The sequence below is a fragment of the Peromyscus maniculatus genome, chromosome 4 (genome assembly GCF_049852395.1).
Source record: "Peromyscus maniculatus bairdii isolate BWxNUB_F1_BW_parent chromosome 4, HU_Pman_BW_mat_3.1, whole genome shotgun sequence".
Classification (NCBI taxonomy): Eukaryota; Metazoa; Chordata; class Mammalia; order Rodentia; family Cricetidae; genus Peromyscus; species Peromyscus maniculatus.
This window is the reverse complement of record NC_134855.1, coordinates 142,176,760-142,199,926: the sequence shown is the minus strand read 5'-3', so window position 1 is coordinate 142,199,926 and position 23,167 is coordinate 142,176,760. Positions and strand designations below refer to the sequence as shown.

Genomic DNA, 23,167 nt, shown 5'->3' with positions numbered 1-23,167 from the left:
CCCTGCTCTAGAGTAGACTGGTGTCCCCTTAAATACTCGACGCTGGGTTTAGGATCTGGATCTTCTGGGATTAAAGGACAGGTGGGGCCATGGACTTCCAAGACAAAGATCCAGGTCCAATTTTTTTCCAGTCAACAAACATGTATCTGGCTCCTGCCAAGTGCCTGAAGCATCCCTAGCTGGACAGCACATCTTCCATCCCCACAGCAGGCTTTAGGCTGGGTGGCCTGAGACACATCTCTTCTTCCTGAGCCTCAGTTTCCAGAACTATTAAATGGGCATGACCTCATCTCTCACCCAGAATCGCTTCCAGGCCTTCAGTCATTTCAACATCAGATACAGCTGTCTCTGCTTGGTAAACCAGAGTGTGGTCTGAAGACTCTCCTTCCAGGAGCGGGTTCGGCAGGTGTGGGGACAGTTTTTTTTTCTTTTTTACAGAGAAAAAAAGAGATGGGGGTGGGGGTGGGTGGCTCAGTAGATAAAGTACTTGCCACACAAGCATGAGGATCTGGGTTCAAAACCCAGCAGTCAAGACAAAAGCCAGGCATGGTGGTATGGGTTATACATACATAGGTTGGGGAAGTGGAGTCAGGAGGGTCTCTGGGACTCACTAGCCAGCCTAGCCTACTCAGACAGCTCCAGTTCAGGGAGAGACCGTGTCTCAAAAAAGCAAGCTGAACAGCACCTGAGGAACCACACCCCACAAGGTTGACCTGCGGCCTTTACAAGTCCACACACATGCGTGTACACCCTCACACACATGCACATACACAGAGCAGAGAGACAAGCCAAGACTTCATCAAGTATTGGCTGCATGCTTCTCACAGGCTTCTCCCACCAACTAACTGTGCAATGCAAGCATTTTCTTACTCAAAGCAAAAATGGGGAAACTGAGGCAGAAAGGAAAGAGCCATGCTCAAGTTGGTTTGAACTCGGCTCTCCTCTGTTTTCACCTCTAGACCTTTCTAAGACGGTTCGGGGGCCGGGATCCGGGGCGGGGAGTTGAGGTCAGAGCCGGACTGGGCCTGGCCCTCCGGCCTTATTCCCCAGCGTCCCTCGGGGATCCCCGTCGCACCCCATTAGCACTGCTTTAAAAAGCGCGGGGCCGACCGGGGCGCGTTATTGCCCACATAAATCAGGCGGCTCCCGAGTACCGAACACCTTTAAACAAACAGCTGATGGGAGTGAAGTTCCGGGATCGTTATTAATAGCTTTTCATTTCGGTGGCCGCTGTGCTGTGACATGCCTTCCCAGCAGAAGCCCCGCGCAGCCAGCCCCCATCGGCTGATCCCCGGAGTCCGCCAGTCAGAATGAATGACTGTACCTTTGTGTTAATTGTGGAGCCCAGCCGCAAGCAGAATGCTAATGGGGCCAAGCGGGAGGGGGCGGGGGCTGGGCCTGCCTGGCTGCCTGGCTGGGAAGGACCCCACCTCTGGCCCCTCCTCCACAGCCCGCGGCGGGCTCTCACTCCGACACTCAAAGAAGCTCTACCCTCCTCTGCTCAAGAAAGCCCCATGGCTTCCAAGGCCGGGAGCCAAGCGTCCACTCATCCCTCTGCTCTGGAAGCCCTTGGCTCTCCTCCTGTCTGTGGCTCGGGCCTCTCGCTGGCATTCCTACACCAGGAGGCCAGTGTTGTTTAAAACCCTGTTTAGACACTGGTTCACTCAGTCGAGGCTTTATTCAACAAACATTCACTGAGCCCTCTGAGGGACCTGGGAGGAAGCAGGAAGCTGCAAGACATGCCCCTGTGCTCATGGAGTCTAAGATCAAGCAGGAAACACACGTGTCTGTCAGCCCCTGGAGTCATAGCCCAGGTTAGCTCTTTCCTACCTGCCCGACCCTGCACCAGTAGCCCTTCTGAGCCTAAGTGTTCTCTACCGTAGGAAGGAGGGAAGCCCTCGCGGGAATCACGCAGCCGACACTGTATGTAAAACACTTAGCGTGCTCTGGATCACTGTGGAGCATTTAGTAACTGTCAGCTCTTGCCATCATTAACTCGGGACTCACGTGCACGGAGACTAGGAAAGAAATGAGCAGGGGGTGGCGTTCAACAGTGGGCCAGTGGGGGTGGGGGGCTATGAAGAGTTCCCCCAGGAGGTGACATTTTCTCAGACTAGGGGTAAGGTGTTTGGGGAGGTAGAGGGCACCGAGTGAAGAAAACAACACCAGTTAAAGGCCAGGGCAGGTGGACTGCATCTGGCTACGAGCTAAGAGGAACAGGCAAGGTTAGTGATGGGCGGGAAGGCCAAGCTGAGGCAGGAGAGGATGGAGTCAGGGGAGATGGGCAGGGCAGCACACAGGAGCCCATGAGGCATGTTAGATTTTACATTTCATCCTAAGGACAGCCTGGGCAGCTGTTGGAGGCTATCCTTCCCCACCTACAGGGGGCTCACAGTGTGACTCAGAAAGAGGCAGGGAAGTCTTAAGGCTACGGTCCAGGTGGATACCCACAGTGGCCTGGGGGCAGCAATTGTCCGCCATGCTGTGTCTGTGGACACGCAGGAGGCAGAATCCTCGAGACACGATCAAAAGGATCTAGGCAGGGAGTAGAGAGAGAGGCTGCTCATGAAGATGACCTCTTCACTGATCTGGGAGACAGAAGGAACGCTGTCGTCTGAAGGACTGGGGACCATGCCCTCAGTCAGCCACTGTGGCGGCTGGAGGCCTCTGAACCCCTCCCTGCAATTGCTGTTTCCCTTCTCTAGAATACCACCCAGATCTGGTTTGATGAAGAATTGTTTTTATTACTTACCCCAGGCTGCACAGTCCCCTCCAGTACATGAAACCCACCGGGCTACCCAGAGTGGCCTCTCCCTCCCTGTGTGCATACCTCCCTGCGCCCTTACCTCGGAAACTTTCTGGTCTCCACCTCCACCCCCTTCTCCTGCTTCCTCTGCTCTCTCCTCAGCACGACTCTCTCTTCAGTCTACACCTGCCCCCTGCACATGCAACCACAGGGGTTCAACATGCACCCACACGCACGTATCAGATCTCTCCCCAAAGCCCCCAACGGCAGAGCCACCTGTCCGTCCAATGCAGAGGTGTAAAGCATGTTCAAAATGACAGTGGTCGCCATGCCCAACACACAAGTGACTCACATGTTAACACTGCCTCTCTTCCATTCTCTCTTCGGTAACCAGTGACTCCCTTATCCCAGCTGCATCTGCCGAAGCCTGGGAGTCATCCTGATTTTGCTCCATCTCACAGGGCATCCTACCCGTCAGTGAATCCTGCTCCTCTTAAAATAGAGCCGGAATCTGACCAATCTCACCACCGTGGTTGTGAGCAGCCAGGCCGCGAGGATTGTCATCTCTCACCTGGGTTAGTGCAACGACCTCCTGGCTGGTCTCCCTGCCCTTGTCCCCGCAGCGCGCTCTCCGCTGAGGTGTTAAAACACAATATTCCTTCCCCAGAAGGTCCTCTGGCTTCGTGTCCTACTCAGAGTCAAATGGCTCCCGAGAGCCAACAATCTCTTCCTACATCCTTCTCTACTCCTGTCACAGCAGCTCTGGCTGGTCTCCACACCTACCAGCTATGATACTGCCTCAGGGCCTTTGCACTTGCTGGTTTCCTGGCCTGGAATACCAACCTTCCTTATGTCTTCCTGGCTCCCACTCTCCTAGCCTTTAGGAGTCTGCTTAAATGGTTGACCCTAGATCCCTGCAGTAAAAGAGACACCACCCCCACCACCCCCAACCCCCTCACCCCCGCCAAGCTGTCCCCTTACAATGCATTTCCTCTTCTACCCATCCAGGAGAACAGTAAGCCAGAAGTAACTGTTCTGCCTACTGACTCAGGAAGGCCCTGTGGTCCTTGATGGAGTCTTTGGTTGTCACAGCCTGACTGCTTGCCTGTCTCCCCAGAAGACAGTGGGGCCACACTCCTCTAGTGTTCCAGAGTGCATCACATGTTCAGATAAATACATAGATGAAGAACAGTGAGTTCAAACACAACCCCTGAAGCCTTTCCTGCCTCTTTTCAGAGCCCCAAACCCCCAAAGCCAGAGGGTCAGGGCTGGAGTCTGGAAGCTGAGCTGGAAGGATCCAGGAGTCCATTTTGGAATTAAAGTTTGGACTGGGGAGGTGGTTTTTACTGTTGTTGTCTGGTTGGGCTTTTGTTTGTTTGATTGGTTTGGTTTTTGTTCTCTCTCTTTCTCTCTCTCTCTCTCTCTCTCTCTCTCTCTCTCTCTCTCTCTCTCTCTCTCTGTATGTGTGTGTTTCTTTTTCCTTTCCTTTTCTTTCTTTCTTTCTTTCTTTCTTTCTTTCTTTCTTTCTTTCTTTCTTTCTTTCTTTCTTTCTTTCTTTCTTTCTTTCTTTCTTTCCTTCTTTTTTTGGCTATAGATTGAACACAGGGCCCTTTGTTTGTTAGGCAGGCCCTCGACCATTGAGCGACGACACCCCAGTCCTCTGGATTGGGATCTCTGTTTAAGTTACTAAAAAAAAAAAGTTAAGTTCCGAAAAAGTTACTGATAGGGAGAAATCTGAGGACTGGGGTCTGGGGTTGAGCTCAGAGTGGGGAGCAGGCGGCAGGAATTTGAGGTCAGAGTTCACAGTTTCTGGCCGGGCTGAGTGTTCAGGGTCAGCTTAGCATCAGCTGGTTGGGAGACTTTGTCAGGAACAGGAACTCTGGTGGGAAGGGGGACAAAGGGCTGGACTGGAGGACATGGACTGGAGTTACAAAGCCTCTCTGTAGGACAATGGGACAGGGGTCACGCTTTACAGCCACGCGCTGGCACAGAGGACGTCTGCCAGGGTGAGTTGGCCACTTAGGTGATACTTGTCTGCACACTTCTTGCTTGTAGGGAGGGAGGACACTGCTGTCAGAGTGGGTGGCCCTAATCAACCCACAGTGGCCTACTCCAGTGTCAAAGAAAAGCCGAGAATTCCCGTTTTCTCCAAAGGTTAGTCAAGGGCTCATCTAACGGGCCCAGGGCTATGGCGTGAGGGTCTTGGAGGCCATCTGTCCTTGGACCCCTGTGGATTCATCTCCCCTCCATTATCCCTGGCCCTGGCTGAACATGGGGCTCTGAGGAGAGAGTTGAGACTGAAGCCAAGCAGGGGAGGGGTGCTGAGAGAAAGAGGGGGACCCCCAGTCTGCGCAGGGCCCAAGAGGCTGTGGGGTGAGGACCTGCAGGGTGGCAGGGAGATGTCGGAGGTAGCCTCTGCCCCTGGCAGGTGCAGTTCAAGAAGCTCATATTCTCACAACCACAGCTGCCTGCATCCACACAGCTCCAGCCCCGTCCAGCCTCACCACTCCTCATTTCTTCCTTTCTTTGTGTTGAGACAGGGTCTCATGGAGCCCGGGTTGGTCATGAACTCACTATGTCTTGGAGGATGACCTTGAACTTCTGATCCTCCTGCCTCTGCCTCCCAAATGCTGGGATCAGATGCCTGTCATCGGGCCCAAGAGGTGGGCACTATTATCATCGCCGAGAAACCGCAGAGGTTCAAAGAGCCTGGGAAAGTCACCAAGGTTTCCTCAAGTCTGAGTGGCGGGCTATCTCTGAGCTGGCTGGGGTTTCAGGTCAGGTGCTCACAGTCAGGGTCCCCTGCCTTCCCCTCCATGTGCACGCGTGATCTCAGGCAACCTCTCAAACCGTCTGCTGGATAGGTACGATGATTACCATCCTTGATGAAACAGCCACATCCCAGAGAGGTCAAGTGTCTCTCCACACCTCCAGGTCTGCCCAACATCAAGGCCACTTGTGCTTCTCTGCGTGACAGCTGGGGTGCACGTCTGTACAGCTACCGGTGCCCACTCTTCACAGCTGCATCTGATTGTCACAAACAGGCAGAGATTTCTGCTTCTCCACTGCAGCCCCAGGACTGGTTGAACCAGGTCATTTCTTATTAATTCCATTTATTTATGTGTGTGTGTGTGTTCATGCACACATGTGAACTGGGTCATTTCTTATTAATTCCATTTATCTATCTATCTCTATCTATCTATCTATCTATCTATCTATCTATTCTCTCTCTCTCTCTCTCTCTGTGTGTGTGTGTGTGTGTGTGTGTGTGTGTGTGTGTGTGCGTGCGTGTGGTGTGTTCATGCACACATGTGTCCTGTTAGTCCTTGAGGATAGAAGTAAGTCTACCTGATCCTGACATCCTGGGACCACCCGGTGCCTGGCAGGAGGTCAGTGACTATTGAGTAAGAATGAATGGTTGACGCTAGAAGAGCAGCAAGGCCCTTGGCTGGCAGTGCCACTCTCAAGACTCCGGGGAGGGAAGCCAGCTTCTTGCTGTCCCCTAGTTTTGCATTCTGAGGACCGCCCCACCCCCAGTCCTAGCCAGTGCCCGCCACCCCAGCCACCCACACAGTCTGCAGACTCAGAGAGCACCTTGGACAGAGACCAGACATTTTTTTTTAATGCTTTTATCCTCTGTGAAGCATCCACAGGGAGCTGTCTGTCGGCCCTGCCTTCCTGCATGCTCCCAGACACTTCTGATTCTTTAGTCCACCCCACAACCTTCTGCACACCTGTGTTCACCACGTGTGCACTTTGAACGTCCATTTCCTCCCCCACTCCAGCTCCGTGAGGGGCCCCTGCCTCTCACTCAGCCAGGCATCTTCCTCCAGGAAGTCCTGACTAGGGACCCCAGGTCTCAGCTCCTGCTTTGGTGATACAGGGAGGAGAGAGATGACCTAACACTCTTTCAGATCCATTCATTATTTTCTGAAGTTAGAAAAACACACTTGAATGAACAGCTCTGCAGGCCTCAGCCTATTTACCTGCCAAGTGGGGAGAACGGTGGGAAGATACACGCAAAATCAGGGGCGGGTCTGGGCTTGATGTCTGCCCTTCCCAACACAACACTTTCAACGTGCGCCGAAACTCAGGGCTGCTCCTCCCTGCGCCTCTTTCCTGAGTGACCCTGGCTATGTCCCTTTCCTCCCTTGGACCTCGACTTGCAAAAGAAGAAGGGCACTCCATCTTCCAGTTCTAGTTCAGTTTGGGGCGGGCGGGCGGGGGCGAGGGTCCTGAGCCCTGAAGATTCTACGCCTAGCGGGGAAGCCAAGCTCCCTCCAGCCCCAAGACCGGAGCCTCACAGAGGAGCTTGGAAGGGACGGGACTTCCGGGTGGGGAGGAGGGTGTGGAGGGAGGAGCTGTCCTAGCCTGAGTGTGAGAGACGAGTTAACAGCTCAATTGTTATTTCAATTACACGGATTATTTGAAAACAATGTTATGAGTTTCATCACTGACAACCCCGGGAAATGGCTGCTATGGCAACCGGGAAAAAGAATGGCGCTGGCCAACCAATCCAAAGTTCTGTCTGCAGTCCCCGTTTGTTCAAACTCTCCTCTGTGGCCCCTCCCACCCTCCATTTGGGGGAAAAGCTTGAAAAACAGGAAGGAAAGGGGCAAGTGGAAGGACTCTGCAGAAGGGGAAACTGAGGCAGTGAGAAGGGAGAATAAGATCACCTCTGGGGAGATTTGGGAGGTGCTCAGTGGTAAGAATACGTGCCACACAAGCACAGCGGTGTGAGTTGAATCCGAAGCTCCCCGTGAAAAGCCAGACATGGCTTCTAGGTCCTGGGACCCAGCCCTGGGGAGGAAGGGTAGAGACAGTGTCTCCCAAAGGCTCTGCTGACCACACGGCTCCCTCAGTCAGAGCTTCTGGTTCAATGGCAGACCCTTGTCTCAAGGAAGTAAAGTGGAGATCAATAGAACACACCCGGTGTCTGATTTGGCCTCCACATCTGCACACTCACATGATTGCAACACACACGCGCACACGCACACACACACACACTGGCACACTGGAGTCCCCCTGGGAGAAGACATTGGCCCACTGTACAGCACCCTTTGATTGACAGGGGAGCTGCCAGGACACCTCTCCCGACCCTGCTCACTGCCAGGTGAGTTCCCTGAGGTGCCCTTCTCTCAGGACACACAGGCCACCTCGTTTTCCACTGCCAAAGCCTCCACCCTGGAGCTCCTTCCTGCTTCTCTCTCAGGGCCAGCTGTACAGGCACCTTCTCCAGCCCAGCCTTTCCCAGATGGACGCCTCTAGGCTCCAAACAAGAGCCCTTGCCTTAGAGATGACCCTTGCTTCCCCATCAGAAGTGCCCATGTGATGTCCACTCCGCTGAAAGCTGCAGCCTCACCAGAGCTCTGTGCTCTTACCCTCCACTCGGTGGATCCGACCCCTTGCCATTTTATCAGCGAACCCACAGAGAGGCACCGGGTACCATGCTAAGCACTGTACAAATATCAACACCCCCCCCCCCAACTTGGTGATCAGAGACTGGTTATCAAGTCCTCTTACAGATGGAGAAACTGAGGCAGCCATATGACTTGTGCAGATCCTAGCACTCAGGAGGACCAGGCTACTCCAGAGCTCCTGCTCTTGGCTGTTCTAATTCCTCCAGACAGAAAACAGGCCTGGTGTGGGGCGGGTCTGATGGCGGCGTGACTTATGAGACAGAACCTACCGGCTTCACCTTCCTCTCTCAGGACACCTCCCACCAGCTCTTGCCTTGAAACTCACACACCTCTGGATACAGCTGCTCACACACCTCTGGATACAGCACTCACACACCTCTGGATACAGCTGCTCAGCAGGGGAGGCCTGGACAGACATGAACACAGCAGGCCTCCGCGGGGGAGCTGTGATGTTTCAGAGATAACTGCTGCCAGGAGCTCTGCTCTTCTGGAAGGCTGGAAGCCTTGCAGTGGCATCCTCATTAAGGTGGCGCCCAGTGCCCGTGTGAGAGATGAACGCCATGTACTCATCACCTCGTTCACCTCTGGGAACGCCACACCAGCAACGCCGTCGTAAAGACGAGGAAACTGAGGCCCCGGGGAGTCGAAGAGATTTGCCCAGTGCCAGCCAGTCTACCTGTTGCCTGTCAAGAGAGATGATCCGGGTACCACCAGGACACGAAGGATAGAAAGGACACTCCGATGGAGTAGCTGGAGGGGTTCCGTAGACGGAAGGCAACCTTGGTGCTATGCTGGCTGGGGCCAAGTGTGTTGGCTCAGCAGGTGAAGAACTACGTCAGGAGACAAGATGGGGCCTTGAGTGTCAAGCGAAGAGTCTAGAGCTGACAGATAGTCATCACTCCTATCCTTCTGCCCTTCCTCCCATGCTCCCCCTCCCTCTCCACTCCCTGTCCTCCCTTCCTCCCAAGCTCCCTCCCTCAATGGCCTCCCTCCTGCTCAGTAGAGCAATTTCCCCAAACATTTTCTCTAATTTGTGACTGTTTTCCTAACCCCGAACCAGCAAGTCCAGGATTCTCCAGCCTGTGAGCCAAGCCCAGAGGAGCTGCCAGCCCGGCTGGTACCTGCCATCAACCCAGCCAGCTTTCGAGCCTGCAAGTTCCTGTTCCCAAAGCCATGAGGCAGTGGGCAGGTGGCGCAAGGGACTCACGGGCCCAGGTCCAGGGCTTTGTTCCCAAGGCCTGCAGAGTGGATGCAGAGACCCTGGAGTGGTGGTGGAGCTGGCACCTCCACCGGCTGGCTGTCACACATCGAGGACATCAAGTACTACCATTTATGGAGGGAGAGTGCCACCAGGCTCCAGAAGGGGCTGAGCTCAGGGATGAGTCTGTGGAGAGAATGGACTATGAGAATTTACAAGGGGTGTGTGTGTGTGTGTGTGTGTGTGTGTGTGTGTGTGTGTGTGTGCAGGAGTTCCCTGTTGGGAACTTGGGCTCACAGCAGGAAGGGAACATCAGAAGCAGCTAAGTAAAGTAGCCGGGTGCTTATTAGGCAAGAGGGCTAACACCATGATCCAGGGCCCATGGTAACAGGGGCTCAGTGACAGAATTTGGGGCTTGGTAGGGGCTGGCACACTTGTGAAGTGCAGCCTAGATTCTGCTCTGGACCGTGAGGAGGAAGGCCTATGTCCGAAAGACAGCTTTCTCCAGGAGCCAGTGGGAGCACTGCCAGAGACTCAGTTGGAGGCCGAGGTTTGTGAGGACAGGGCTTATGAGGGGACAGGAAAGGACACAGGCTCTGCAGGATGGAGGTGAGGCCTCTCACAAATGAGGGACAAATGTTGGCTGTGGAGGCTTGGGGCTGGGGGAAGCCCTTGTTCTGGGGTTCTGAGAGATTGCACCCTGCTGCTCCTGTCCTGATACCAGGCACCCCACTTCCACCCACCCTCACTTCCCCACAGACTTATCTTCTTGTTCTACAGGCACCCCATCCTGCAACTCCATCACCCCCACACACCTTTCTTCAAGGTCACCTCCAGAGTGCCCCACTGCCCTGCTCCCCCAAACATCCCAGTCTGTTCTCCTCTTTGCTCAACCACTCCTACAGTTTTGAGGACCCCCTTACAGCCAAACACAGGCAGACAGTGTGGTGATCAATGTGGCAGTCCTCCTTCTAGCTAGCCTGATTCCCTCCAGCTTCAAATGCAGCCAGTTTCCTCTGCCCTGTCCTGGGAACCGTTCCTCATTTCTCAATCAGCTGAGTCCAGTGAGTCTCTTCATCCAGACGCCACTATGAAGCACCTACTTTGTGCCTGTAATTGGGGCTAATAGAGCCCCAATGGGAGGAGCTATCAGATGTGGGACGAGATAGATACCAGCTATGGCATCGAGGAGACACTGCCAGCTTAGGCAGATGTGTATGTACGAGTGTGCGCGTGTCTACACACACTCACAGAATCCAAGGAAAACAAACAGCAAATTTGTGTAGTATTAGCAGCTAACACTTTGGGAACACAGCTCATCTCTGGGCCATAGTCCACAGAGCCCTTCACAGCTATGAGGACACGAAATCCTCCAGGTTAAGGGGTCCACTGTCTTTCACGATCTTTTCTAATCTCTGTCTTTATCAACAGGCATCTCCAAGCAGTTGTGTCAAGATTTCACCCAAGCCGGGCACATAGTAGGCTTATAAGAAATGCATCGTGAATGGATGGGTAAGTCAGTGTATTCACTGATGGGAGGCAGCAGACCGTGAGAAGATGTAAAGCAAGGCAGTGGGATGTGGGTGGGTGGATGGTGAGTGTGGGTGCACAGCAGTGGGTGGGTGGACGGCAGTGGGTGGGTGGACGGCAGTGGGTGGACAGCAGTGGGTGGGTGGACAGCAGTGGGTGGGTGGACGGCAGTGGGTGGACAGCAGTGGGTGGGTGGACAGCAGTGGGTGGACGGCAGTGGGTGGACGGCAGTGGGTGGACAGCAGTGGGTGGGTGGACAGCAGTGGGTGGGTGGACGGCAGTGGGTGGGTGGACGGCAGTGGGTGGACAGCAGTGGGTGGGTGGACAGCAGTGGGTGGGTGGACGGCAGTGGGTGGGTGGACGGCAGTGGGTGGACAGCAGTGGGTGGGTGGACAGCAGTGGGTGGGTGGACGGCAGTGGGTGGACAGCAGTGGGTGGGTGGACAGCAGTGGGTGGACGGCAGTGGGTGGACAGCAGTGGGTGGGTGGACAGCAGTGGGTGGACGGCAGTGGGTGGGTGGACGGCAGTGGGTGGGTGGACGGCAGTGGGTGGACGGCAGTGGGTGGACGGCAGTGGGTGGACAGCAGTGGGTGGACAGCAGTGGGTGGGTGGACAGCAGTGGGTGGGTGGACAGCAGTGGGTGGGTGGACGGCAGTGGGTGGACGGCAGTGGGTGGACAGCAGTGGGTGGGTGGACGGCAGTGGGTGGGTGGACGGCAGTGGGTGGGTGGACAGCAGTGGGTGGGTGGACGGCAGTGGGTGCACAGCAGTGGGTGGACAGCAGTGGGTGGACGGCAGTGGGTGGGTGGACGGCAGTGGGTGGGTGGACGGCAGTGGGTGGACAGCAGTGGGTGGGTGGACAGCAGTGGGTGGGTGGACAGCAGTGGGTGGACAGCAGTGGGTGGGTGGACAGCAGTGGGTGGACGGCAGTGGGTGGGTGGACAGCAGTGGGTGGACGGCAGTGGGTGGGTGGACGGCAGTGGGTGGACGGCAGTGGGTGGGTGGACGGCAGTGGGTGGACGGCAGTGGGTGGACAGCAGTGGGTGGGTGGACGGCAGTGGGTGGACGGCAGTGGGTGGACGGCAGTGAGTGGGCGGCAGTGGGTGGACGGCAGTGGGTGGACGGCAGTGGGTGGGTGGACAGCAGTGGGTGGGTGGACGGCAGTGGGTGGACGGCAGTCGGTGGACGGCAGTGGGTGGACAGCAGTGGGTGGACGGCAGTGGGTGGACGGCAGTGGGTGGGTGGACGGCAGTGGGTGGACAGCAGTGGGTGGGTGGACAGCAGTGGGTGGACGGCAGTGGGTGGGTGGACGGCAGTGGGTGGACGGCAGTGGGTGGGTGGACGGCAGTGGGTGGACGGCAGTGGGTGGACAGCAGTGGGTGGGTGGACGGCAGTGGGTGGACGGCAGTGGGTGGACGGCAGTGAGTGGGCGGCAGTGGGTGGACGGCAGTGGGTGGACGGCAGTGGGTGGGTGGACAGCAGTGGGTGGGTGGACGGCAGTGGGTGGACGGCAGTCGGTGGACGGCAGTGGGTGGACAGCAGTGGGTGGGTGGACGGCAGTGGGTGGACGGCAGTGGGTGGACGGCAGTGGGTGGGTGGACGGCAGTGGGTGGACGGCAGTGAGTGGGCGGCAGTGGGTGGACGGCAGTGGGTGGACGGCAGTGGGTGGGTGGACGGCAGTGGGTGGGTGGACAGCAGTGGGTGGACGGCAGTGGGTGGGCGGCAGTGGGTGGACAGCAGTGGGTGGGTGGACGGCAGTGGGTGGACGGCAGTGGGTGGACGGCAGTGGGTGGGTGGACGGCAGTGGGTGGGTGGACGGCAGTGGGTGGACGGCAGTGGGTGGACGGCAGTGGGTGGACGGCAGTGGGTGGGTGGACGGCAGTGAGTGGGCGGCAGTGAGTGGGCGGCAGTGGGTGGACGGCAGTGGGTGAACGGCAGTGGGTGGGTGGACGGCAGTGGGTGGGTGGACGGCAGAGGGTGGACAGCAGTGGGTGGACGGCAGTGGGTGGACGGCAGTGGGTGGGTGGACAGCAGTGGATGGACAGCAGTGGGTGGGTGGACAGCAGTGGGTGGACAGCAGTGGGTGGACGGCAGTGGGTGGACAGCAGTGGGTGGGTGGACAGCAGTGGGTGGGTGGACGGCAGTGGGTGGACAGCAGTGGGTGGGTGGACAGCAGTGGATGGACAGCAGTGGGTGGGTGGACAGCAGTGGGTGGACAGCAGTGGGTGGGTGGACAGCAGTGGATGGACAGCAGTGGGTGGGTGGACAGCAGTGGGTGGGTGGACGGCAGTGGGTGGACAGCAGTGGGTGGACAGCAGTGGGTGGACAGCAGTGGGTGGACGGCAGTGGGTGGACGGCAGTGGGTGGACAGCAGTGGGTGGGTGGACAGCAGTGGGTGGACGGCAGTGGGTGGACGGCAGTGGGTGGACAGCAGTGGATGGACAGCAGTGGGTGGACGGCAGTGGGTGGACGGCAGTGGGTGGACAGCAGTGGGTGGACAGCAGTGGGTGGACGGCAGTGGGTGGACAGCAGTGAGTTAGCTGGGCAGAGGCAGCAGGTGGGCAATGGGCAGCTCAGCATTTGAATGGAGGTGGGTGGGTGGGTGATGGGTTGGAAAATGACCAAAGGATGGATGGCATTAGGTGGGGTGCTGGGTGGCTGAAAAATGTCAGCAAAATCTCAGTTTTCCTGAGAGTCTCTCAAGCATAGACTCTTCTGATTTGATTAATGAGCCCTAGTTCTCTTACATACATACATACACACACACACACACACACACACACACACACACACACACACACACACAATACCCAGGCTTGCCATATTGTTCATTTTCTCTCCTTTCTCTACAGCATCTCCTGTAGTGAAGCTGTTCCGGGTCCCGGTGACCACCTGGAGCTTTTCCCTGGGTCCCTGTTCCTCACCTCATTCAATCCTCCCTCTCTGTCTTCTGGGTGATTCTGGTGCCCTGTTCTCTGTGTCCTCTTTCCTTTAAGTTCCTCCCAAAATCTAGCCGGCCCCCTGCCGTACCTCCCTGTCACTGCATTCCTCAGTCTGGAGCACCACAACTGAGGAACCTTCCTTCCAACTCCTCCCTCGCTCTCTCCTCTCCTTTATGTCCTCTGTGCTCTGGCCAGCTTGACCACTAGCTCTCAACCAGACATCGCCAAGCCACTTCACTTAGCTCTCCCTCCTGAAAGCCTCTCCAGCCACAGCAGTGCCAGGACTCAATACACAGCTCCAGGGCTGTCCCCCATGATCAGTGTCCAGTGAGCCACTTGTTGAGATGTGCTTATGACACATCTACTGTGGTGTGTGTGTGTGTGTGTGTGTGTGTGTGTGTGTGTGTGTGTGTAAAACAGGTGCAAGTACTACAGTATCAGTGTTCAAGGCTTCTAGAACCTTCCCCATGGGTGAATGCTCCAGTCCTCCCCACAAATCTCAGAGGTCAGGACAGAAGCCCAAAGGCTACTGACATGTCTCAGGTCCCTCGGCTGGTGATTGGCAGTCTGGCTCCCGTGCCCTCAACAGGACCTTGTGATTGATGACACAGTGTCCTGGGAGTGGACGGGCTCTTCCTCCCCCGTCCCCTTTGGCCATGCAGTGGCAGCCGCTCTGCCCACTCTCTTTGTTTATTTTTTGCTCTGAGACAAGGTCTCACCATGTAGTCCAGGCTGGCTTTGAACTCACTACGTAGCCAAGGATGACCTTGAACTTCTGATTCCCCTGCCTCTAACCTCTGGAGTGCTGGAATTACAGTGTACACTACCATCTTGAATTTTATCTGGGGCTAGGGATCAGATCCAGGGATTCATACATGCCGGGCACTCTACCGACTGAGTCACATCCCTTGTTCCACCCTGTTCCCCTCAAGCTCATTCGGAAGAGGGGCCTGTGAATAAACAGACTTGACACCAGACCAAAGAGGGCACTGCAGCCCCCTTTTTCTGGGGTAAGTCCCCATCTACACAGTGAGTTGCTGATTGCTCCCTAAGGTCTTTCCACTCCAAGTGCATAAACCCACACACAGCTGCTTATGTGGCCCAGGCTACATCTCCCCATTCTTGAATCTCTAATGTACATCAGTTCATGATCTCTGCAGGCCCCACCCTGAAGCCACAGTCCTCTCTCTGGACACCCGAACCTGCTCAGCTTGTCACCTGTCCATCATCTTGTCTGCCTGTTGACCTGGATCCACCTGCCTCTGCTACCTATCCATCAGCCTGCCTCAGCCTGTCCACCTCATGTCCCCGTCTGCCTGGTGTCTGCCACTCTGCCCATCAAACACACAGCCTGCCTCCCAACCCTGGTCCCCCATGCTCAGTGACAACAAAGGAGAAGTGTGGCCTTTGCGGTCACCACTCACTGAGCTGGCCACATCTGAACATCACAATCTGCCTTTCCAGAGTCCCAGTGGCTCCCCAGTGCCCAGCACCCTCCTCATTCCCCAGAGGCCTCCAGCCTTGCTGGGTCTAAAGGCTTCTACTTAAGGAATCAGGTCAGTGCCATGTACCTCCTGCCAAAAATGTCCAAGCAGTCCCCAAGGAAATCACTGGACACGAGCGTGAAGATGTGTGTACAAGGATGCTCACAGCAGAATTGTTTGTAATAGCACAAGGTTGGGAGCAACCCAAGTGTCCAACCGCGGGGGCTGGCCGAGTGAATTATGGACAGCCACACAATGGCAGGCTGGGCGGCTATTAAAAGATGGTGATGTGGATGTCTATTCATTGAAATGGCGAGACGCTCACAGTACACTACCCAGCAAAGAGGCAGGCTACAGAGGCACACGTGCAGAGCACGATGCCGTTTATTTCGATTTTCAATCTATGTCAACAAGAACACGCATCAAAATGGTGACCAAGGGGTAGTGGGATCATGGCTAATTAAAAATGTTTTCATGGATAAAAAGACACACAGCTGCATTTGTATACACTCACACCCACATGAATCAACTCTCCCCAGGAGCTAAGCCCCATGCTCTGCCCTGTGTCTATACCTCCTCCCATCCTCGCAGGAGGCCGGCTAACTGAAGGGATTTCCTGGATGAGGAAGCAGAGGGTCCTACCGATGAGCGGTGGTAGGCCTTAGCTGTAAGCTCAGGTCTCCTGGGCTCCAGAGTCAGGGTTCTTAGTCAGCAAGTTATTGTGTTTCTCATTTTGTTTACCCGCAACTCGTGTGTTTGGAAAAAAATTAACATCTACGAATGGCATTTGACCCAGAGACCAAAAGTGGCCCTGGTTGAGAAACACTGACATGAACAGCTCAGTTGGTAGAGTGCTTGCCTAGCATGCAGGAAGCCCTGAGTTCGATCCCCAATACTGCATAAACCAGTCATGGTGACTCACGCTCACAACAGCAGGACTCCAGGCATGGTAACTCATATTGTGATCCCAGCACTCAGGAGGATTAGAAGTTCAAGGTCATCCTCAACTACAAAGTGAATTTGAGATCAGAAGCCCATGAGACTGTCTCAAAACAGACAGTCAGAACCAACCAAACAACCCAAGGCCAGAAAGATGGCTCAGCAAATAAAGGCACTTGCCTCTCAAGCCTGCTGACCTGAGTTCCATCCCCAGAACCAGCGTACAGATAGAAGAAGAGAACTGACTCCACAAAGCTGTCTTCTGTCCTCTACAAGCATGCCATGGCACATGTGCCCACATGTACACAGCACATCTCTCTCTCTCTCTCTCTCTCTCTCTCTCTCTCTCTCTCTCTCACACACACACACACACACACTAATAATAATAACAATGAAATTTAAAAGAATGACAAAATCTACATGTTCTGATGAAAAACAAATGATAGGCACGAACAAGACCAGGAGAGGGGGCTGGTGAACTACACACTGGGCAGCAGCAGCCCTTAGCCTCAGTGGCTGTCTGCCTGTGGAGGAGCCATAGGTATGCTGGCTCCCACACTGTGTGGCTCTAAGCCCCTCCCCAAGCCCACACTCGATGTAGCAAAGGCAGTGCTGGCTGTGTGCCACATGCCAAGCGCCACACCGGGGAGACAGAAGGAAATGTCCACACTGGCCCCCACGGAGTCTCCCCCAGGGCTGGGACCCAGTCTCTGCGCTGTTCTCTGTACTGCAGAGTTCTGGGTGGCGGCAGGGTGGCCAGGGGTGGGGACATCCTGTGGGCGGTAGGTGGTTTGGTAATGTCATCAGTGTCAGCCTTCACCCACTGGGTGCCAGTAATGGCCTTTGACCCACAGGCATTTCTAGACATCACCCGATGTCCTTTGGGAACCAAAAGTGGCCCTGGCTGAGAAACATTGACGCGACATGCTGAGAACAGTAATGAGGCAGCCGGTGTGGAAATCTAAGCCCTGCTTCTAGGGTTTGAGATGGTGGGTGGGGGGTGGGGGTGGGGGGGTGGTCTCCTGGTAGTCCCACGGGGCTCCCCAGGCAGAACCTGGTCCTGAGAATGAAGACCCCCACAAGACCTCTTCATGCTTTAGACTAGCCATGGAGCAAACCCCTTCATTCCCGGGACGTGACAGACAAGCTTCCAGCCTCATAAGGAAGCCCAGACTTTTTAGCAGTGTCCCTCTGGGTGTCCCCACCTGCAGGTCCCGCCAGCTTCTCACGTGCACCTGTCCCTAGCTGATCCCCACCACTTCTGTAGCCCTTGCCTCATATTTCTTATCTCCATGGCCCGACAGTCTCAGGTGCCAGAAATGGGCGTCCCTACACCCTCTGCCTTCATCCAGCCCTCTCAGGTCCTGCGTGGAGCCCTCAGAACAGGGCCAGCAATGGCAACCCCAGCCCTGGCTTCCCAACCTATCCACTGTCCCCTCCAGCTGGGGCTGAGGCTTCTTCAGGCAAATGATACCAGGTGCTTCCCTTGCTGAAAACCCTCAGGGTCCCCACAGCTCAAAGATGCCATCCCATTACTTTCCTGCCTCCTGTGGCTCTCCAGCCCCACGGGACCCATAGGTGGCTTTTCTGTGATCCCCGCTCCCAGGCACCACCCTCCAGGCGTTCACTTCAGGCAGCTGGGCTTGCCGCTCCCCCCCCCCCCCGTTCTCCCTCCTCTCGGGGGACCTCCACAACCCCGAGCCTGACGCCTGCCTTCCTCTCCAGCGCTCCCCATTTTCGCTCCTCGGAGGACCATTATTCAATCCTGCAGGGTCCTGTTTATGCCTCACTCTTTCTGAGTCTCTGCTGCTCCCCCATAGCTCTAACCATGGTGATGGGAATTGCTTAAATGTCTGTTGGACACCCTGGACCACTGGCCTCCTCCCGGCTCAGACTAACAGCGGTGTCTCCCACACTCAACACAATGCCTAGCACACATACATGCTTAGCAGACACATGTTTACATGTATTTTTTTCCACCTGGATTGTGAATGGACGGATGGCCGCACAGACAGGTGTATGAGTGGACACAGGAGAATGATGCTCCTTGGGTTGGGTCATGGGGGCTTCAGAAGCTCTTTGGACAGGGCGTTCTGAGGAAGGGCAGATCTGGCCTTGTGCAGGACTGTCGGGTTGGAGGCACAGTGGGAGATAAAGGAGGATGCAGACGGATTACAAGGACCTTGAATGTCACTGTGCAGAGTCTGGACTTAATTCAGTAGGCGATGGGGAGCCATGGAGGGGTTTTAATCAAGCAAGTGACGCGATCCCACCTGTGCTGGAGAACAGAAAGCTCCGACTGCAGCAGGGACTGAGGTAGGAGCAGTCTGGAGGCCTGGAGGCTGGCGAGGAGGTTGCCACCACAGTGTAGACTGGTCAAAGCCAGGGCGCCCCAGTCAGAGTGGGAATCATGGGATGGGCCGAGGGAGAGAAGGCAGCAGAAACTAGGACAAAACGAATCTGTGAAAATCTAGAATCTTCCTTTGCCCCTGGCTGCTTAGCCAGCCAGTTTCCACTAACCCAGAAGCCTAGGAGGAGCCTGAGGTCAGGGGGAGCCTGATTCTAGCCCCCAGGTAGCCAAGCCATTGTGCCAAAGCTGGGAAAGTCCATTATCAACAGAGAAGTATTACCATAATGATGATTTGTTATGGGCATCCCGAGCACCCAGAGCAGTGCTAAGGGAACTGATTTGTGCATTTCCCCCGACAACAACCCAACAGAGAGGTGAAGTAACTTGTCCAAAGCCACACAGCCCACAAGTCACAAACCCAGGTTGCAGCAACAGAGCCAAACAGCAAGCAGACAGCCAAACAGCAGACTGGCGGATCTGAAGAGCCCTTGAAGTGACAGCAGGTAAAGGCAGGGCCTGAGCAGAGACATGGGGAGGAAAAGAGCAACTCCAGGCTCTGGAACCTTCTGTGCTCAGACCCAGACCCACAGATTTGGGAAGGTATAGTCCCCTGTAAGAGACCCTAGCTAAGGAGTAGCTACTGTGCAGATCCTTAGCAGTAATTAAGCAGGAGCTTCTGAGGGCGAAGCAGCGGCCCAGGCCCAGGCCCCAAGAGCATCGAGTCAGAAGCCCTTTTGCAAATTAGAGAAGAGTGTGCCTTCTTCAGGCAGATGCAGTTGCCTTTAGGGCGCCTTACTTGTTGAGTGGAGCTTAAAATAGATTTCAGACCCTCCTCTCCTCCTGAACCGAGTGTCCTCGAGACAGTCAACAACCTGCCCAACCGCACAAGACAGCTACACTTCCAGCCTCCCTGCTCCATACCCCTGCCTCCCAGTATCCAGTCTCCCTCCCATGTACATGGACTGGAGCCATTGTACAAATGTGACTTTCCTGTTTGTCGTCATCCACTCCCCAAGAGACAAAGTCTGATGACGCCCATGGTCCTGATGACAATGTGAAGATTAGAGCCTGTCCTGACTCGGGCGGAAGGCAGAGTGGGGTGGGGATGGTGAGTATCTGGGATGTCTTTAGAGACACCAGAAACAAAACTCACGGCTCTAGGAAGAAGAGGCCTCCCTAGCAAGCATTCTATCTCAAGGATGCTCTGAGAAGCCAAATCTAGTGGAGAGGACCCCCCACTTGTGTGGGGGGGGGCATTAGGGAAATAAGGCTTTGGTTCCTGACCCTGCACTGAGGTCCTCGTCCCCTCCCAGCCAAGTGTAACTGATGCTGCCTGTCCTGACTCACCAGGGAGGGAGGGTACAGTCCTAACTGGGGTCTCAGCCTAGCCTCTCCTCAGGGTCCTCTTCCTCTGTTAGTAGTTCCTACCCCCTCCCAGGCCACCCAGCATGGGTTCAGTTACATAAACAGGAATTATTCCTCCTCACTTCACACACACACACCTGAGGCTGCATTTCCAATGGTTTTTCCTGATGGAAGAAAGGGGGAGAAAACTCAGACAAAAGAGGAAATTTAATTGGCCAAATCCTCTATTTGGTGTGGTAAAGAAACTATTCCAAACTTTGCTGTGTTGAAGGTCCCTGTCCCAGCTCTAGCCAGTCCCTCACAGGGAGCCTCAGAACCCTGCAAATGAGGGTCACAAAGAACCCAGGGGGCAGAGGCTGAAGTCCCGTCTCTGTGCAAATTGTAGACTGTCGGGGAAGCAACCAAGACCATAGCCACCTTACACACACACACACACACACACACACACACACACACACACACGTTACACACATGTACCCAGGGTCACAACAGTTTACCATTTCTGTTTCTCTGTCGAAGTCATTTAATGGCTTTCTTCCTCTGGGAGCCTAGGGATCTACCTAAAACACCTCACACTGCATGGAAGCGAGTGTCTTCCTGCTTTGCCCATAGCCTGAGGACAAGAAACTGATCCCTTTTCCCTCAGACTCACCCAACATAGAATTGATGAGTTCTGAATATCAGGGTACCTGGGTCCCCATTCTGCCTCTTGACAGTGCTTGCTTTGTGACCTCGAGCCTGCTTCCGATACTTGAAGATGGGAAGGAGGGAAGCCCAGGTAAATAGAACCCGACATGATGACCCAGAGGCATGTGCCTTAGGCCGAGAGAGACCTAGCTTGCTTGGCAAAGCACCTGCTGAGAGGTACTAGCTCTGGGAATGAAGCACAGAGACACACACACCCCCATCCCAAGCAGTATTTAAGGGACCGCAGTGACTTCCAGGAGCACTGGAAAAGGCAAGGCACCCAGCTGGAGTAGAGGCTGGCTTGGGGAGGAAGGTGTCTCCTGACCTGGCAGAGAGAAACTGAGGCAGGTTGGGTGAAAGAAGGTGGACACACTAAAGATGAGATGGACCAAGCCTCCATATTCCGACAAGAGTCAGAGTGGGCACAGGTGGGCAAGCGTGGGGGATACCCCTAGGGACAGAGCACGTAGTAGACAGGCTTTCAGGACAGTAGGGAAAGAAGAGGGTGGGAGCGAGCACCGGGTTCCAGCAGCACCCAGCAGAGGCAGTAGCCAAAGCTAGCCAACAAGCCTCTGGCCAGGCTGGGCGCTCCGGCCCTGGTAAAGCAAGACTGGAACGCACACCCTCTGGCAACGCCGGCGACCAGGGAGAGTGGGAGAGACAGCAGGGGGTTCCCAGCAGCGCGAGAGTGGGAAGCTTCAGCCACGGCTGGCTTCAGCCGACCGGCGCTCCAGTGCCCGCCAGCAGGGGGTGCCCCTGCGGCTCGGGGAGACCTCGGGGGACTCCGGTTTCTGTCTGCGCTCTGTCCACGGCACCCCACAGGGTAGTCTCCCGCAACTCCCCAGCTGGGGCAGGGACCCGACCAGGCCGCAGCGGGAGTGGTGAGGTCAGGTCCCCAGGCAAAGGCAACATGGGTAGGGATAGTGTCCACCGAGGGTCCCGCAGCCCTCACGGTCTCACGGTTCACGCCTCCCGGCTTCACACCCCGGGCCTCGAGGGTCAGTCCCGAGTGGCGCTCGCTTTGGACGTGAGCTTGTGAAGCCCGGTCTTTCTCCGTGGCGGGGACAGAGTCCCCGGAGTCGCGTGCGGAGGAAGAGGGCATAGCTGCCCCTCCATCTCCGCACGTCATCCGACGGCCAAGGGGCGCAGGGGTCACGTCGGCAGGGCCGCTAGGGTCCCCATAGCCTGTCCGGCTCACCCCACCCCAGGGTGGCCGCAGCCGCGCGTGTCTCGGCGGCCCGACCCGCACACGCACCCGCGCGGCGCACACGCTCCCGCCGCGCCGATCGCCGAGCCTCCGGGAGGGGCCGCCAGCCCACAAGCCCAGCCCGGTTAGCGCAGGGTGGGCGGCGGGGACCCTGGGGTCCCGGCCGGTTTCTAGACTGGGTTCGCTATCCCCGCACCCCTCCCGGAGCGCCAGCCCTGCACCCCCGGCGCCGCCACCCCCCCACCCCCCGGCCTGCGGGGCATCCCCGAGCTCTGGGCGCAGGGACCGCGACTCCGGGGCCGGGAGGTGGCCGGGCTGGGCTCCGCGCCGGGGAAAGTTTGGACGTGGGAAAGTCCCCGTCGCCCCGCCGGGGAGGGGGCGCGGGATGGGCGCGCTTGGGCCGTTACCCCGGAGCCCGCGCCGCGCCCGCCTCTCCCCGGCCCGTGCGCCCTCCCGGCCCGCAGCCTCCCCCGGCGGCGATCGGCTGGCCTCCCGCGGGCGCCGCGCGCTCTTACCTCGGGGAGCGGCCGGGATGCTCCCTGGTCCCCGCGCCTCGGGACGCCAGTGATCCGCGGGATCCCGGCCAGGTCCGGCCCCGGCGTCCGCCTGGAGGAGCCGAGGGAGAGCGGGAGCGAGAGGGGGAGCCGCGGCGGCGAGTGCGCGCGTGTGTGGAGGAGCGAGAGAGCGAGGGAGTGTGCGTGTCTGACTAGGGGGGAAGTGTGCAAGGGACGGATCCCTTCCTTCCTCCCGCAGCCTCTGGTGGAGACTCGGAGAATGCAGCGCCCGCCGGGCAGGAGCGCTGCGCAGCGCCGAGCCGAGCCGCAGGCGGCCGCCGGGCCGGACCCCGCAGCCAGCCTTGGAGCCCGGCCCCCCGCCCCGACCGCGCCCCTCCCTCGCCCGCGGGGTCCGGAGGCTCGGTCTCCCCTGCTGCCGGCGGCGGGAAAGCCCCCGGGGGAGTGCTCCTCCTCCTCCCAGCCCCGATCCGCGCGGAGGGAGCGCCCCCAGGAGGGGAGCACGCTCCCTCCCTGCCTGGCGGCTCAGCTGCCCCGAGGCACCGGTGGCAGACTAGACCCTGTCCCCATTACTCCCCTGGCCAGAGACTTAGCTGCATCTAACACACACACACACACACACACACACACACACACACACACACACACACACACACTGAAAGCCAGGCTTCAAAAGAAGGGGGTGCAGGCGAAGGTAGGGGCGGGCCTCTCAAGTGGCCACCCCTGGCTGGCTGCCCAGAAAGGCCCTTTGCACAGACTGAGGCTTCAGAAACAATCACTGTGCATTG

The 23,167-nt window shown here is 56.8% G+C and overlaps 1 protein-coding gene across 1 annotated transcript in view; it reads right to left on the bottom strand.

The window, feature by feature from the left end:
• Positions 1–22,675, bottom strand: part of Cdh22 (cadherin 22) — a 127,172-nt gene extending 104,497 nt beyond the window's left edge. The window contains exon 1 of the mRNA XM_076571168.1: positions 22,383–22,675. The gene's annotated coding sequence lies outside the window, so the exon portion shown is untranslated. The remainder of the gene's footprint in view (positions 1–22,382) is intronic.
• Between the last annotated feature and the right edge of the window lie 492 nt (positions 22,676–23,167).